The sequence below is a fragment of the Rhincodon typus genome, chromosome 1, assembly GCF_021869965.1.
Source record: "Rhincodon typus isolate 14 chromosome 1, sRhiTyp1.1, whole genome shotgun sequence".
Taxonomy (NCBI): Eukaryota; Metazoa; Chordata; class Chondrichthyes; order Orectolobiformes; family Rhincodontidae; genus Rhincodon; species Rhincodon typus.
Genome location: NC_063332.1, coordinates 29,796,641 through 29,810,168, shown reverse-complemented (window position 1 = coordinate 29,810,168; position 13,528 = coordinate 29,796,641).

Genomic DNA, 13,528 nt, shown 5'->3' with positions numbered 1-13,528 from the left:
GGGGTGTGGGAGAGATGTGGATGCACAAGGTTTCACAAATGCTTGGGATATGCTGAATCCACCAAAGGGTCTTTTCCTGTTTATCATTGTTCACGTGGTTTGGTATAAATTAGTTAACATTGTCCTTGAATAAAGCCCAGATAATAGATGTAATCAATAATATTGAGTTTAGATCCCAGTTACTGGGTAGTTTGTGGTGCCATGATAGTGTCCCTACATCTGGGTCAGAAAGTCTGAATTCCAATCCTGCCTGCTTCAGACAATATTTCATATTGTGTCTCCATAGGTTGATTAAAAATATCCAGATTCCAGTTACTGGCAGAAAATCATTCACTATAATCTAATCAAATGGTGTAATTACATAACATATACAGCATGACAGTATCATTAACCTATGAAGGATTAATCACATTGCCACTTCTATGAGAATGTGTGGGAGGAAATGAATTTGGAGGGTTACCAACATTTATAGTTTTGAGCACAAAATCTTCTGTCAGCTGCATTTCAGCTGGACTTCAGCATTTTGAAATGGTTATTAAAACAGTTGGAGTTTCTGATGGAATGCTATTGCTCCTTCTAGTTTCCTCAAACTCTGCTGAAACTGTCGTACGCATGGATCTCTTCCAATTGTGAGTCTGTGCTAATAATTCTGTAATGATTCACAATAACATGGACAAAGATGCCCATTTATGTAGATAGAAACTCTGTAAATATATTTAAAAGGAAATTATAGCAATTTCTACCAAATAGATGACTTCATACATCTCTGCATTGAACTATGCCTGTCATTTGTCTGCCTGTTTTGTATCATCCCTGAACTTTAAAATTGTACCCTGTACGCTAAGGTTTAGGTCATTCTTTACAAAGGACCCCTGAGGAACTCCACTATGATACTTCCCTCCAGTCTAAGAAAACTACTTTCTGTTTCCTGTCACTCAGCCAATTTAAAATCCATGTTTCTGCTGTTCCTTTTATTCCACAAGTTAGAATTTTGCTCTCAAGTTTGGTGTGCAGTCTAATACCAAATATTATTTAGAACTCCATGCAAACCACATCAACATTACCCTCATTAACCCTTTCCACTACCTCTTCAAAAACTCTACAATTTAGTTAGACATGTTTCACCTTGACAAATCCATACTGGGTCTCCCTAACTGGCCAGCCCTTTCCCAAGTAACAATCGTTTTGTCCTGAATTATTGTTTCTAGAAGTTCCCTACCAGCTAAACTTAAACCGACTGGTCTGTACTTGCTGGGTTTACCTCTACACAATTTGTTTCAGTTGGGTTTATCATTTTAATTTCTCTAGACCTCTAGCACCACCTAGTCTAAGGACAGTTGGAAAACTACAGCCATTGCCTTTGTGATTCCCACTCTTATGCCTTCAGAACTCCTGTGCATGCATCTCATCCAATCCTGGTGTCATATCAATTTTATGTAATATCAGCATTTCCATTACCTTTTCTTAATCAATTGTAAACCTTTCAAGTGTCTGAATAATTTCGCCTTTCATTATGACCTGTGCAGCATTTTTTATTTAGTAAAGAGAGATGCAAATTTCTTAATTAAATGTCTCAAGTATGCTTCCTGCCTATATGTGCAAGTCACTCTTTTGTTATCAAACCAGTCCCACTCTTCCTTTTATCACCGCTTCATTTTGGGTCAAAATCCTGGAATTCCCTGACTAAGGGTATTGTGGGTCAACTTACAGCAAGTGGACTGTAGCAGTTCAAGAAGGCAGTTAACCACCACTTTCTCAAGGGCCACAAGGGACAGACACTAAATGCTGGACAGCCAGCAATGCCCATGTCCCACAAGTGAATAAAAAAACTTAGTGGAGATTTCTAGATTCCTTTTACATTAACATTATGTTCTTTTCATATTCTCATTTCACTTCTCTTATTTGCTTTCCCTCTGAATCCTTTATATTCAATCTGATTCAGTTGTATCGTCTACATTACGCTCACACACTCAATATTTTAACAAGACTCCTCTCCATGGCCTCTAGGAGTGCCAGCCCCTCAACCTACATCCTGATAGACATAGAAACAGATGGACCTACAGCAGAAAATTATTGCTTTACAGAGCTGGTATTATTTCAGCTCATCCTGTCTCTACCATTTCTCTGAAAAAAAAAACTAACTATTGTCCAAATTCCCAATCATTGTGCATTTGGTTTCATCCACTCTTTCTAATTGTGACTTGCTGATCTAAAAATATCTTTCTGGTAAAAAGAAATCATACTATCCTGTCCCTTAGTTTCTTTTTTATTAATTCGACATATATTCCTGATCACTCCAGCTCTCTGACCAATCAAAAATGCTTTTTTCCCAGTTTGCCGCATTATTTTCAAACCTTGAAGGGGAGAAAAGTACATGACGCACACTTAATGGGCTGATTGGCTGTGTCTGTGCTTTAACCATCCATAACTCTGGAACATAAAAGTGTAAGGTATACAAAATTGTGTGTCACAAACAGAGCTTTGTCTGCTGGGTGCACAAATCAGGAATGTGATATGGAAACTGTTTGATCCTACAGGATTTCCCATCTTAAATGGACAGAAAGATTCCCGACAGGGTAGACTTTCACTGTCAACATTCCTTGCAGAAAGCTTCAGTTGCACATATTGGAGTGTGGGTTTTTCAAGACCATTCAGCCAATCAATCCAATGGATGGAGAATCCCAGCACCCCACATTCGGTTTTGGAAAAAGTACTCTTGGTACTTGAGGCACAAATCCCAAAAATCACCCTCCAATCTCATTCCAATAGCATTCTCATGGCTAAGCAGTGCAGAACGGTTTTTCTTCTACAACTAAAAGAAAGATCTTGTCAAACGTTCTTCTTGTATGGCTGATACCCCTATAAAATCAGAAGAAGAAAGTTGCTGTGATACCTGACACTGCCAAGTACATTATGTTCTGCAACTTTAGTTTCTGCTTTTAATAATTTCTTATTATTGAAATGGAAAGTATGTTCTATTTAAAAATAACAGGACATTGTTACTTTATGCTGGCCATGATTCAACATTGAATTCCAGTGTCTCATTGGCTCAGGAAACCGACTGATGGTGGTGTGTCTACTCATTCATTTTTCATTGGTTAAAGGTAAGTCATATGTTGCATGCTGTACTCTAGAGGTTATTAGAGTTCAGCCCTGAATTGTGTCAGTTTTTTGTTTAACATGTGAATGCTTTTCCTTTCCATAATGTTACAGACTTATTTCCATGTGTTAACTTTACCCTGTGAGTAGCAACTTCATACTTAACATTTAGGTTAACACTGTTGAGGGAGTTCTGCATTGTTTGATGATGATGTAAACCAAAGCCCTTCTGCTTGTTTCAGTGCCTCACATGGACTTGAAATATGCCAATAGTTTGGAGTAGGGACGATGTGCTGTTGTATGGACACATTGCCACTCTCCACCATCTCATGGTCTTGGTAAACTTGTGTCCTGCCTCATATCCTGACCTCTTCTCATCTAAAGCAACAATGCTCAGGCTTCAGTTTCTTCTCCAAACTCTTCCTTTTGTACAGCATGTGTTCTGTCTAAGCATCTCTCCATATCCAACTCAAAATGCTTTTCTTTATTGAAGGCAACCTCATAAACTTTGTATGTGATTTAGATTGATGACTGCAACTAACCCAGAGTGTGGTAGATGCCAGGGCATTGAGTAAATTTAAGGAGGAGATAGACAAAGTTTTAATTCATAATAGGTTAAAGAATTATGGGGAGCTGGTAGAGTTGCGGCTGAGATGAGATCAACCATAATTATATTGAATGACTGAGCAGGCCAGAGGGGCTACATTGCCTATTCCTGCTACTAGCTCTTATGTTTTTAAAACACCAAGCATAAATACCACTCTTTACAACCCAAAATGTGAACTAACCCTTCTTTGTGGATTTATTCCCATTCCCCGGACCAGCCTGACGAGTTTTGTTCCAAGAGAAAGTTTCAGATTTCCCCTAAATGTTATGCAAAGAAGTGCTTTCTGACATCACCACTAAATCGCCCAGTTCTAATTTTTAAAAGTATGTCCCCTTGTTCTGGGCTGTCCCAGCAGAGGAAATATTTTCATCTATCTAATTGGATTGTTTCATGATCTTAAACATCTCATTGTATCACTCCTCAATTATTGTTACTTGAGAAAATACAAGCAAGCTTTTGGGCATATTTCAAGTCCACCTGAAGCACTGAAACAAGGAGATTGACTTTGATTTACATCATGATCCAACAATGCAGAATTCCCTCAACAGTGTCAAAATATTTTCGTATTCTAACTCTCTAAGCCTTGGCGTCATCATAGTGTTCATGTATAAAAATTGGATTATTGTGACTTTGGTTTTTCCTTTCTAGATTCATGCAACTGTTTAAGCACTGGAAACCTGTGCCACACAAATAATTTTTTGTTTCTCAAATTTCACTTGTAAGATGTAGGTCAGCATTTATTGCCCAGAGGTCAGTTAAGCGTCAACCACAATGCTGTTGGTCTAGATTCACATGTAAGGACAGCAGTTTCCTTCCCTAAAGGACATTAGTGAACCAGTTGCCTTTTCCTGACAATCAACAATGGCTTCATGGTCATCACTAACCTCCTATTGAATTCAAATTCCACCACTTGCTACGGCAGGATTCAAGCCAAGGTCCTCAAAACATTACCTGGGTCACTGGATTCATAATTTAGCAATAATACCACTAGGCCATCACCTCCCTATGAAATTTTACATTTTGAGAAAAGCAACCAGTTTGTGGGGATTGAAATTAAGCTCTGTGCTGAATATTCTCCTTAAAAAGGGATTATCACTGAAGTCCACAATAATTCTTTCCTCTGTATATTAATGAAAGTGAGAACTTCAAAGTTGTCAGTGCATTAAAAGAGGGGGAAATATCCTGGGAAGAAGATGGACAATAATTACAATGCTCAATCTCTTTTATAAAATATATTGTGACATTGAGGATCATAAGTATCTTCAAGATCATTTACAACATCTTTTGTTTTTCTTATGGTTTCTGATGATCTTTAAAGCATGGAACGGAAAGTAATTTCTGATACTATCATTAATGGATTAATATGTAAACTATGTCAAAATTACTCAGCTGTTTTTATGAGGCAATAATAAAACCATAGAATACTACAGAAATTCAGCAGGTCTGGCAGCTTTGCGGAGAGAGAAACAGAGTTAATGTTTCGAATCCAATATGCCACTTCTTCCAAACACCAAAGACATATTGGATTCAAAAAGTTACCTCTGTTTTTTTCTCCAGAAATACTTCCAGACCTGCTGATTTTCTAAACCATTTTGATTTTTTTTCAGTTATTTTTTATTTTATGGAGCAGTTGCTCATTTAAATATCTTTTTGACTTCTGGTGGGAGGTTTATTTGCTAGTATAATGGATTCCTGTGTCAAAGTGGCCCTGCAAGGACTGCCAAAGATTCTTCACCATGCACCAACATCTCAGGGCACACGCACACACACACACACACACACACACACGAACACACACACACGAACACACACACACGAACACACACACACATCCCTTATCTACAGACATTGGCATCCAAAACGTGCCAACTTCTAAGAACCCCTGTGGGACATCTCCAATCAACTTACAGGACACTTCTGTACTTCAATTCTGCAACAAAACTATCGCCATTCACACCGTGCACACAGGGACACCCAGCCAGCTCATGGACTGGACCAGGCTACACCTCCGGCCTGGCTGCTGTTCTCTTTGTGGTCACTCAATCTGAGCCTACCTGGATGCTCAAGGCATCCCTGCCTTGCAATATCTTGCACTTTGCTCCCTAGGCCAGAAATACCAGACTCATATTACACCTGGCAAACAAAACCAAATGAACTGTGGATGCTGTAAATCAGAACCAAAAACAGAAATTGCTGGAAAATCTCAGCAGGTCTGGCAGCATCTGTGGAGAGAAATCAGAGTTAATGTTTTCAGGTCGAGTGACCTGATTCAGAACCCTTTGTCATATTGTATCAGTCCTGCCTTACTGTTTAGCGAGGACACAAGGCAGGAAGCTTGTCATGGTTGTAGGCAGACCTCAGTCAAATCAGAAGAGATGGCCTTCACTCAAGAAGTCACAGCAAAACCAGCCAAGGGTTGCCTCTGATACCAGTCTGGTGTCTTGGACATGGTCTAACATCCTGCCAGAGTGGCTAAAGTCAGGACGTTCTCCACACAAGGCATGAAGAGCTGAATGTTGGGCAGCACACCACCTGTCTTGACTCTTTCTGCCTTTTTGGGGGCTGTTTTCCTCCTGGAATGAGAGAGAGGCAGGAGATGAAAATGGGTGGTACAGCTGTTTCTTTTGGTGCAGGTGGGAGGTATGTGAATGAGTAAGTGGGCAACATAGAGGGCAGACAGGGTTAGAGGTGTCAGGGGATGCGGTGGGTGAAAACAAGTGGAGAAAATGCTACAGGCAATAGTGAGAGTGGTAGTACATGGAACTTGTTGGGAAGTATGTCTAGCAGCAGAGATAGAATGAGTCCGAAGTGTTGGAGAGAAGATGATGGCCAATTATGCTGGCAGAGTGGAGAAGGTCATTGACCTTCTTTCTACATTGCTGCATAATCCACCAGATGGCTGAGATTGAGCTGACCTGGGTGTCATGGTTAGGTTTTGTGGCGTCCTCTGCCGGTCCTGGCAGAAGATTAAGTCCCACATGTGCACCACCTTTCAGCTGAGTGGTAGTTATTCTTGAAATGGCACGCGGTGAGAGAGGGCTAGAATTGGAAATGAGGGACACTATACATGTGGGATGGTAATTAATGAGGCGAGTGATGAAGAGACCTCACTCGGCCTTTGAGGCTCACATTTAGCCAAAACACATAAAATTCAGCTGTTCATGTCTGAAGTCTTGATTCATCTTGTAGATTATTTTCTGAACTTTAACCTTGCTGTCCGGAAGCATTAACTGGACACTGTGAGTGCCTTCACAAATGCAATGAATGACAAATTTTCATGTGTTTTCTTAAGACCAGCACCTTATGATCTGTTTGCATCTCTGACTCTCCAAAATAATCCAAAGAACATTAACCAGAACATCGTATCATTTAAGTTCTCGTGTGACTTGGATCATAAAACACATTCATTTTCCCCTTCAAGCTGCAATCAAACATGATTATACCTAATGTAATTGCACAATAATTAGCTATTTGCTGATTTACAAAAACCTTGACTTACCAGAATTACTCATCAAGAATTGCTACTATTCATTCATGCGATTAGTGTACATTGCTTTCCCAGGAGTAATAACAGAGCTGATTATACTAACAACTCATTCTCCATATAATATGGCAATAGCAAATGGGAGTTCCAGCACTGTACCTGGAAACAAATAAATTATGGTTTGATCCAACTCATAACTTTTATAAACTTGCACCAAACTGATGTTTACTGCTCTTCAGAGTGTTTTCCTTCTCAATATCCATCCGAAACAGACCAAGACATCTCAAAAGCCCATGCAGGAGTGTTGTCCCTGAGATGATTTTGTTTGCTAATTGGACTTCTGTTCTGGATAACGGTGGGGACAATGATTCCACAGAGAAGTGCAGCAACAACATGGCATCATGGGTGGCTCAGCTGTGAAGGAGGGAAGGAGGATGAAGATGGGATTTTTTAAATTAGGGGATACAAAACATATTTCTGTGGCTAGAGACATTACTCCAGGATGGCATGTTGCCTCCTTGGTACAAATGTCAAAGATGCCCCAGAGCAGGTACAGGGCATTCCTCTGGGGGTGGATGATCAGCCAGAGATCATGGTCCATGTTAGCACATATAACATAGCTAGGAAGAGTGATATGGCCCTGTAGTTGCCATTTAGGAAACTCAGTAGAAAATTAGCAAGCAGAAACTGAAAAGTAATAAGGCCCAGCTTACTCCCACTGTCATCTGCAAGTGAATCCCAAAATAAAAGGGTAAACACAAAACATCAAAATTAGAAACAGGAGCAAATGATTCAGCCCTTCAAACCTGCCATTCAATATGATCATGGCTGATAATTCAAGTCACTACCCTGTTACTGTTTTCTCTCCATATCCTTTGGTATCTTTAAACCTAAGAACTATATTTTACTTCTTTTTGAATACATTCAATGTTTGAGTCTCAACCACTTTCTATGGCAGTAAATCCCACAGGCTGATAACTCTCTGGATGAAGACATTTCTCCTCATTTCAGTCTTAAATGGTCTATCCTGTATCATTATAGGCAACTCCTGGCTTCTGGACTCATTGGGAACATCCTTCCTGCATTTACCCTGTCTACTCCTGTCAGAATTTAAACAGATGAAAGCATTGTTGGAAAGATGGTGCAAAACGGAGGGCTTTTGATTCCCGGGCTTTGGGATTAGCTATGGGGGAGATAGGATTTGTACAAGACAGCTGCGTTTGAACAGAGTCAAGACAGAGTTATTTGTAGGGTGTTTTGCTTTTGCTGATAGCAATGGTTTCAATAAAATCAGCAGGGGCATGAAAACCAGGGGAGAAAATCAGGGAGGAATATCCATCAGTGTTACAAATGCAAGTGTCTTTAAGTGTCAATGTGTATAGCTCCAGAGTTTATTCTGAACAAGTAAAGCTCATTATACCCAGGGCTCTTGTAGCCAAGTGGTAATGTCTCCCTACCTCTGAAAGAAGAAAACAACAAATAAATAAATAAGGGAGCTGGCTTCTGACTGCCCCATGGGGAGGCAATATCCATGTGGTATTATTGCTAGACTATTAATCCAAAGACCCTGGTAATGTTCTGAGGACCCATGTTCAAAGTCTGCCACAGCAGACAGTGGTATTTGAATTCAATAAAAATCTGGAATTAAGAGTCTCATGAACCCATTGCTGATTTTCAGGAAAAACACATTTGGTTCACTAATGTCCTTTAGAGAAGGAAACTGCCATCTTTACTTGGTCTAGCCTACATGTGACTTCAGACCCACAGCAATGTTGTTGACTCCTAACTGTCTTCTGGGCAATTAGGGATGGGCAATAAATGCTGGCCCAGCCACTGACACCCTCTTCCCATGAATGAATAAAAAACAAGTTCCGTCTTAATTGAATCCTCTCCCTCTCTTTCTACTCTCCCCTATGCTTGTTATTATTTAACTGCCCTGGTGGGTAGTCCTTGATAATTGTTCTTCTAATTAGTAACACGGTGAGCTGCTGGTGGTTTTATAAAAAAAGGAGCTGGGCACTGACAATGTGACTCTTGTGGTGGAGTGATAGTGTCTCTAACTCTGAGCCAGAAGCCCTGGATTCGAGTCCCATGTAATCCAATGAAATGTCATGGAACATCTGAGCAGGCTGATCATAAGGGGAGCAGAAAGGAGCTGGGTTCTCAGGAGGTGGTTGCGCCAGTGTTAATGTCACTGGGCTAGTAGTCCAGAACCCCAGGCTAATATCCCAAAGACATGAGTTTGAATCTCACACATGGCAGGTGGTACAATTTGAATTCAACAGAAAACAAATCTTCGGGAAGAGGTGACATAGTGATGTTGACAGTGGGGTCGTAAATTAGAGGTCCAGTTAATGCTCTGGCTCTAATCTAACCATGTTAGCTGCTGTAGCTATTTTAAAGTACCCTCATTTGTGGTGCAGTGGTAATGTCTCTCCCAAGTTTAAGTTCCATCTGTACCAGCAATAGCTGTCGAGTCATATTCAGTTCTTTCTACTTGTGCTGTAAATTCATTGAATTTTTTTTAAAATGCTGTGTGCATTCAAATAAAGAACCTTAACCTTTTACCATTATTACTTATTCAGCTTCCAATTTCAGCAGTACTCTTCTGCTTATAATATTTTTGCCCCTTCCTGTCACAGTTTGATTATAGTTCGCCCACTTCACTACCCTGCACCTTTACTGTCTTTTTTTTTTCATTCTTTAAACATCCCTTCAATTGAACCATCCTTCTACGAATTCATTTAAATCCCTATCTACACCTAGTTATATAATTCACCAGGATACTGGTCCCTATGTGATTCAAATGAAGCCCATCCCAAAAAAACTCTTTTTCCACAGTACTGGCGCCAGTGTTCCATGAATCGGAACTCATTTCTCCCACAACAATCTTTGTACCACACAGTTAGCTCTCTAATCTTATTTGTCCAATGTCAATTCGTATTGTAATCTTGAGATTATCAGCTTTGTAGCTCTGCTTTCTAATAAAGCCCTGAGCTGCTCATAATCCCGCAACAGAACCTCTTTCCTAAAACCACCTATGTTGTTAGCTCTTAATTGTATCCCAAATACTGGAGCCTTTCCCATCAACTCCAAGTTCCTCTCCCACCCAGAAATGATGTCCTGAATGTTGCCATCAAGTAGGCAAGCCAACTTTCATGATTTTCTGACCTTGGAGGTACATGCACTCCTGCCGACTCCCCAACCTCTCCTTAGCACATTCCCAACAAAAATGTGTTTGGTTCCTCCTTGAATGAACATTCTCTATTTTGGTCAGTCACAAGTCAGGGTTTCCAAGACTTGGTGGGAGTGTTTGAAGTCCTCAGGAAAGCTTTGAAGATATGCCAAAGAAGTTTCCAATGTTCCATTGAAACCATCCTGCAAACAACCAAGATACAAGTCGAGCAGTTGCTTCGGGAATTTGGTGTCAGGCAGATAAAGATATTTCCCACCCAACAATGCTGGTTTTGAGTGAGTAAGCACCTCAATACAGGGCAAGCAAGGATATTATTGTTGATCAGCCTTTCTTACCAACAGATTTGGAGAGTCTTGAGAAGGCACGACTGTTGGTTCTTCATCAGTGCTTTGAGGTACCTGCTCTTGACTCCCTTTACAGGTTAATTCACTGACATAACATTGACAGTTATGATGAAAATAAATATTATTTAACTTCAAAGTCTATTCATGTGGGTCTGGAAAAGCACAGCAGGTCAGACAACATCTGAGGAGCAGGTAAGTCAATGTTTCGGCCCAGCACCTATAGGCTCTGGCTTCCAGCATCTGCAGTGCTTATTCTCTCCTTATTTAGCTTCAAAACCTTCTTATGAATAATAAGGAAAAAAGCCACTAATCAAATAGTAGGTACCAAATGAATTTTCTGATACAGTTAGGGAAGGATGTACTTGGCATATTTTTTAACCACCCTACTTTCTATTTTTCAATTTAAGAATTTTAAGATGGTTTTAAACACCACAGAAACAGTTATATAACTGCTTTACAGTAAATGAAATTAACTACATATGAACTTTTTGAGGTTACAGAAGAATGGTCGTGTGGATGTTTGGTTTGTGACTTTTCCCTTAGTACGTTCCATATTTAGACAACGCTGCATTCTTTACTCTGCAGTAAGTGATCTCCCCTGATTCTGATTATGGTGAGTGGGAGGATTAGACAGTGTTGCGCTATGTAACATTCATTGATTTACAGCAAATGGGAAAGACAAATTCCACGCTACAGGAGATATATTAGAGACATTTTTTTCAGGTTTGAAATCCACATGTGTATGAAATTTTTGAATCAGTGGTACTTAATGTCGGATTAAATATTCAGCAATTTTGATTTCTCCTTTTTAAAGCCCGAATTTACAAAGGAAGACTTTCCAGATTGCATCTAAAAATTCAGTAGCTAGTTCATCAATCAATCATTCAATTTCTCTCTCTACAGATGGTACCAGACCTGAGTTTATCCAGCACTTTCTGTTCTTATTCCATTTATTGGATATCAGAGCAGCAAAACAGGACTTATCTTAGAGTTGCAATTTATATGGTCTCAGAAGTAAATATGTACCAATATCTCTTCCTTTCAAGAGAAAATTCAGAAGCAAGTAAAAATAACACAGGAAGACCTGTTTATAATTACAAACTATAGTACTTTGAGAATAATGTGCTACATGCAAAAGTATGTAGTCCTCACTAGACTTTTAATAAGGAGTAGATATGCCTTGATTACTGAGCACCATTCATTGCCAATCTCTTTTTGTTAGTGCTCTGATTTTTGACATGGATTTGTGTTTTGCTTTCTTTATTAAAAGTGTCAGATCCAAGAGTAAACTTGTTGAATATAGGGCTCTCATTTAGGTAAAATGATCCTATCAAAATAAATTTCTTGAATTAGGATCTGCCCAATGTTTCTTCATATCAAATTAACTCCTCATGATCTGAAATAACTTGCTCGTGAGCTTTTTTTTTTGATTTAATAATGATAAATGAAGGGGTATGATCATTCAGCATTGCCAGTATTACTCACCTCTGACGGTAATCATAATATCAGCCCTGCAAAGTTTGGAAGGATCATTCACAGGAAGAACTTTTCATTCAATCATTGAAGAAAACTAGTCAAGTTATAGGAAAAATCATACGTGCTGCCTCCGATTTATCTTCTGTATCAGTTCTGGCATTTTTTTCTTTAATGTCATCTGTCATAGAGCTGGTTCAGACTTTTTTTTATCTTCAGTCTCTACCCAAAGCAAATCTTGAACTCACATCCTCATCATTTCCCCTCTCCTCCCGCTCCCTCCAAGCTATTGATGGATAGGACTCCAATCTCAAAACATGATCAGCCTCTCTGCTCCTGTGATGCTGCTTCGCCTGCTGTGTTCGTCCAGCCCTGCACCTTGTTGTCTCCACTTCAACTCACTTTTTTTCTTATTTAATTCCTTTTTTGCACTGTTACTCAGTTAGTTTGACTCACACCACGTACTGGACACCCGTTGCAAAAATAAAAAGCTGCAAGTGCCCAAAATCAGAAGAAGTGGGAAATACTTAGCATCAGTGGTGGGAGAAACAGAATTCATGTCACAGGTCTGTGTCCTGCCATCTGTTACCCGTGCTCACTGGATTTTGTAATTTTCACCTTTATGTTCAAATCTCTAGACTGCATCACCCATCTCTAACTCTTTACCTTCCCACAGCCGTAAAACACTACACCCTTCCTCCAAATCTCTATCTACATTTCTGATCTTTCTTAAAGTTCCTGTTTAAAATAAAGCTCATTCTAATATGTGCTTATGTAACTCAGTGTCTATTTTATGTGCTTTACATATTTAAATATATGTAAAGCACTTTGGAATTTAAGGTCCTTCTTGCTTTCATGAATTGTATATCTGGACCCTAAATGTCTTCTCTTCAACAGTTTCAAGTTTTTTACCATTAAGAAAAATTCCAATTTGCCTCCTTTGCATCCAAGTGGATAATCTTGGAATTTCACATTCCTGAACCTCCTTTAAATGCCGTCAGACCCAACTCCTGCTTCAGCCCAACTGCGATGGTAGTAGGCCAACAGTGGAACTGCCCTACTAGTCAGGAGAATATTGGAGGGGATAGGTGGCCACAACAGGAAGAGAAGGAAGATAGTAGGAACTGCAGATGCTGGAGAATCCGAGACAACAAGGTGCGGGGCTGGGTAACACAGCAGGCCAAGCAGCATCATAGGAGCAGAGAGGCTGACGTTTCGGGCCTAGACCCTTCATCAGAAAAGGGGGAGGGGAAGGGGGTTTTGAAATAAATAGGGAGAGAGTGGGAGGCGGATAGAAGAGGGATAGAGGAGAGGATAGGTGGAGA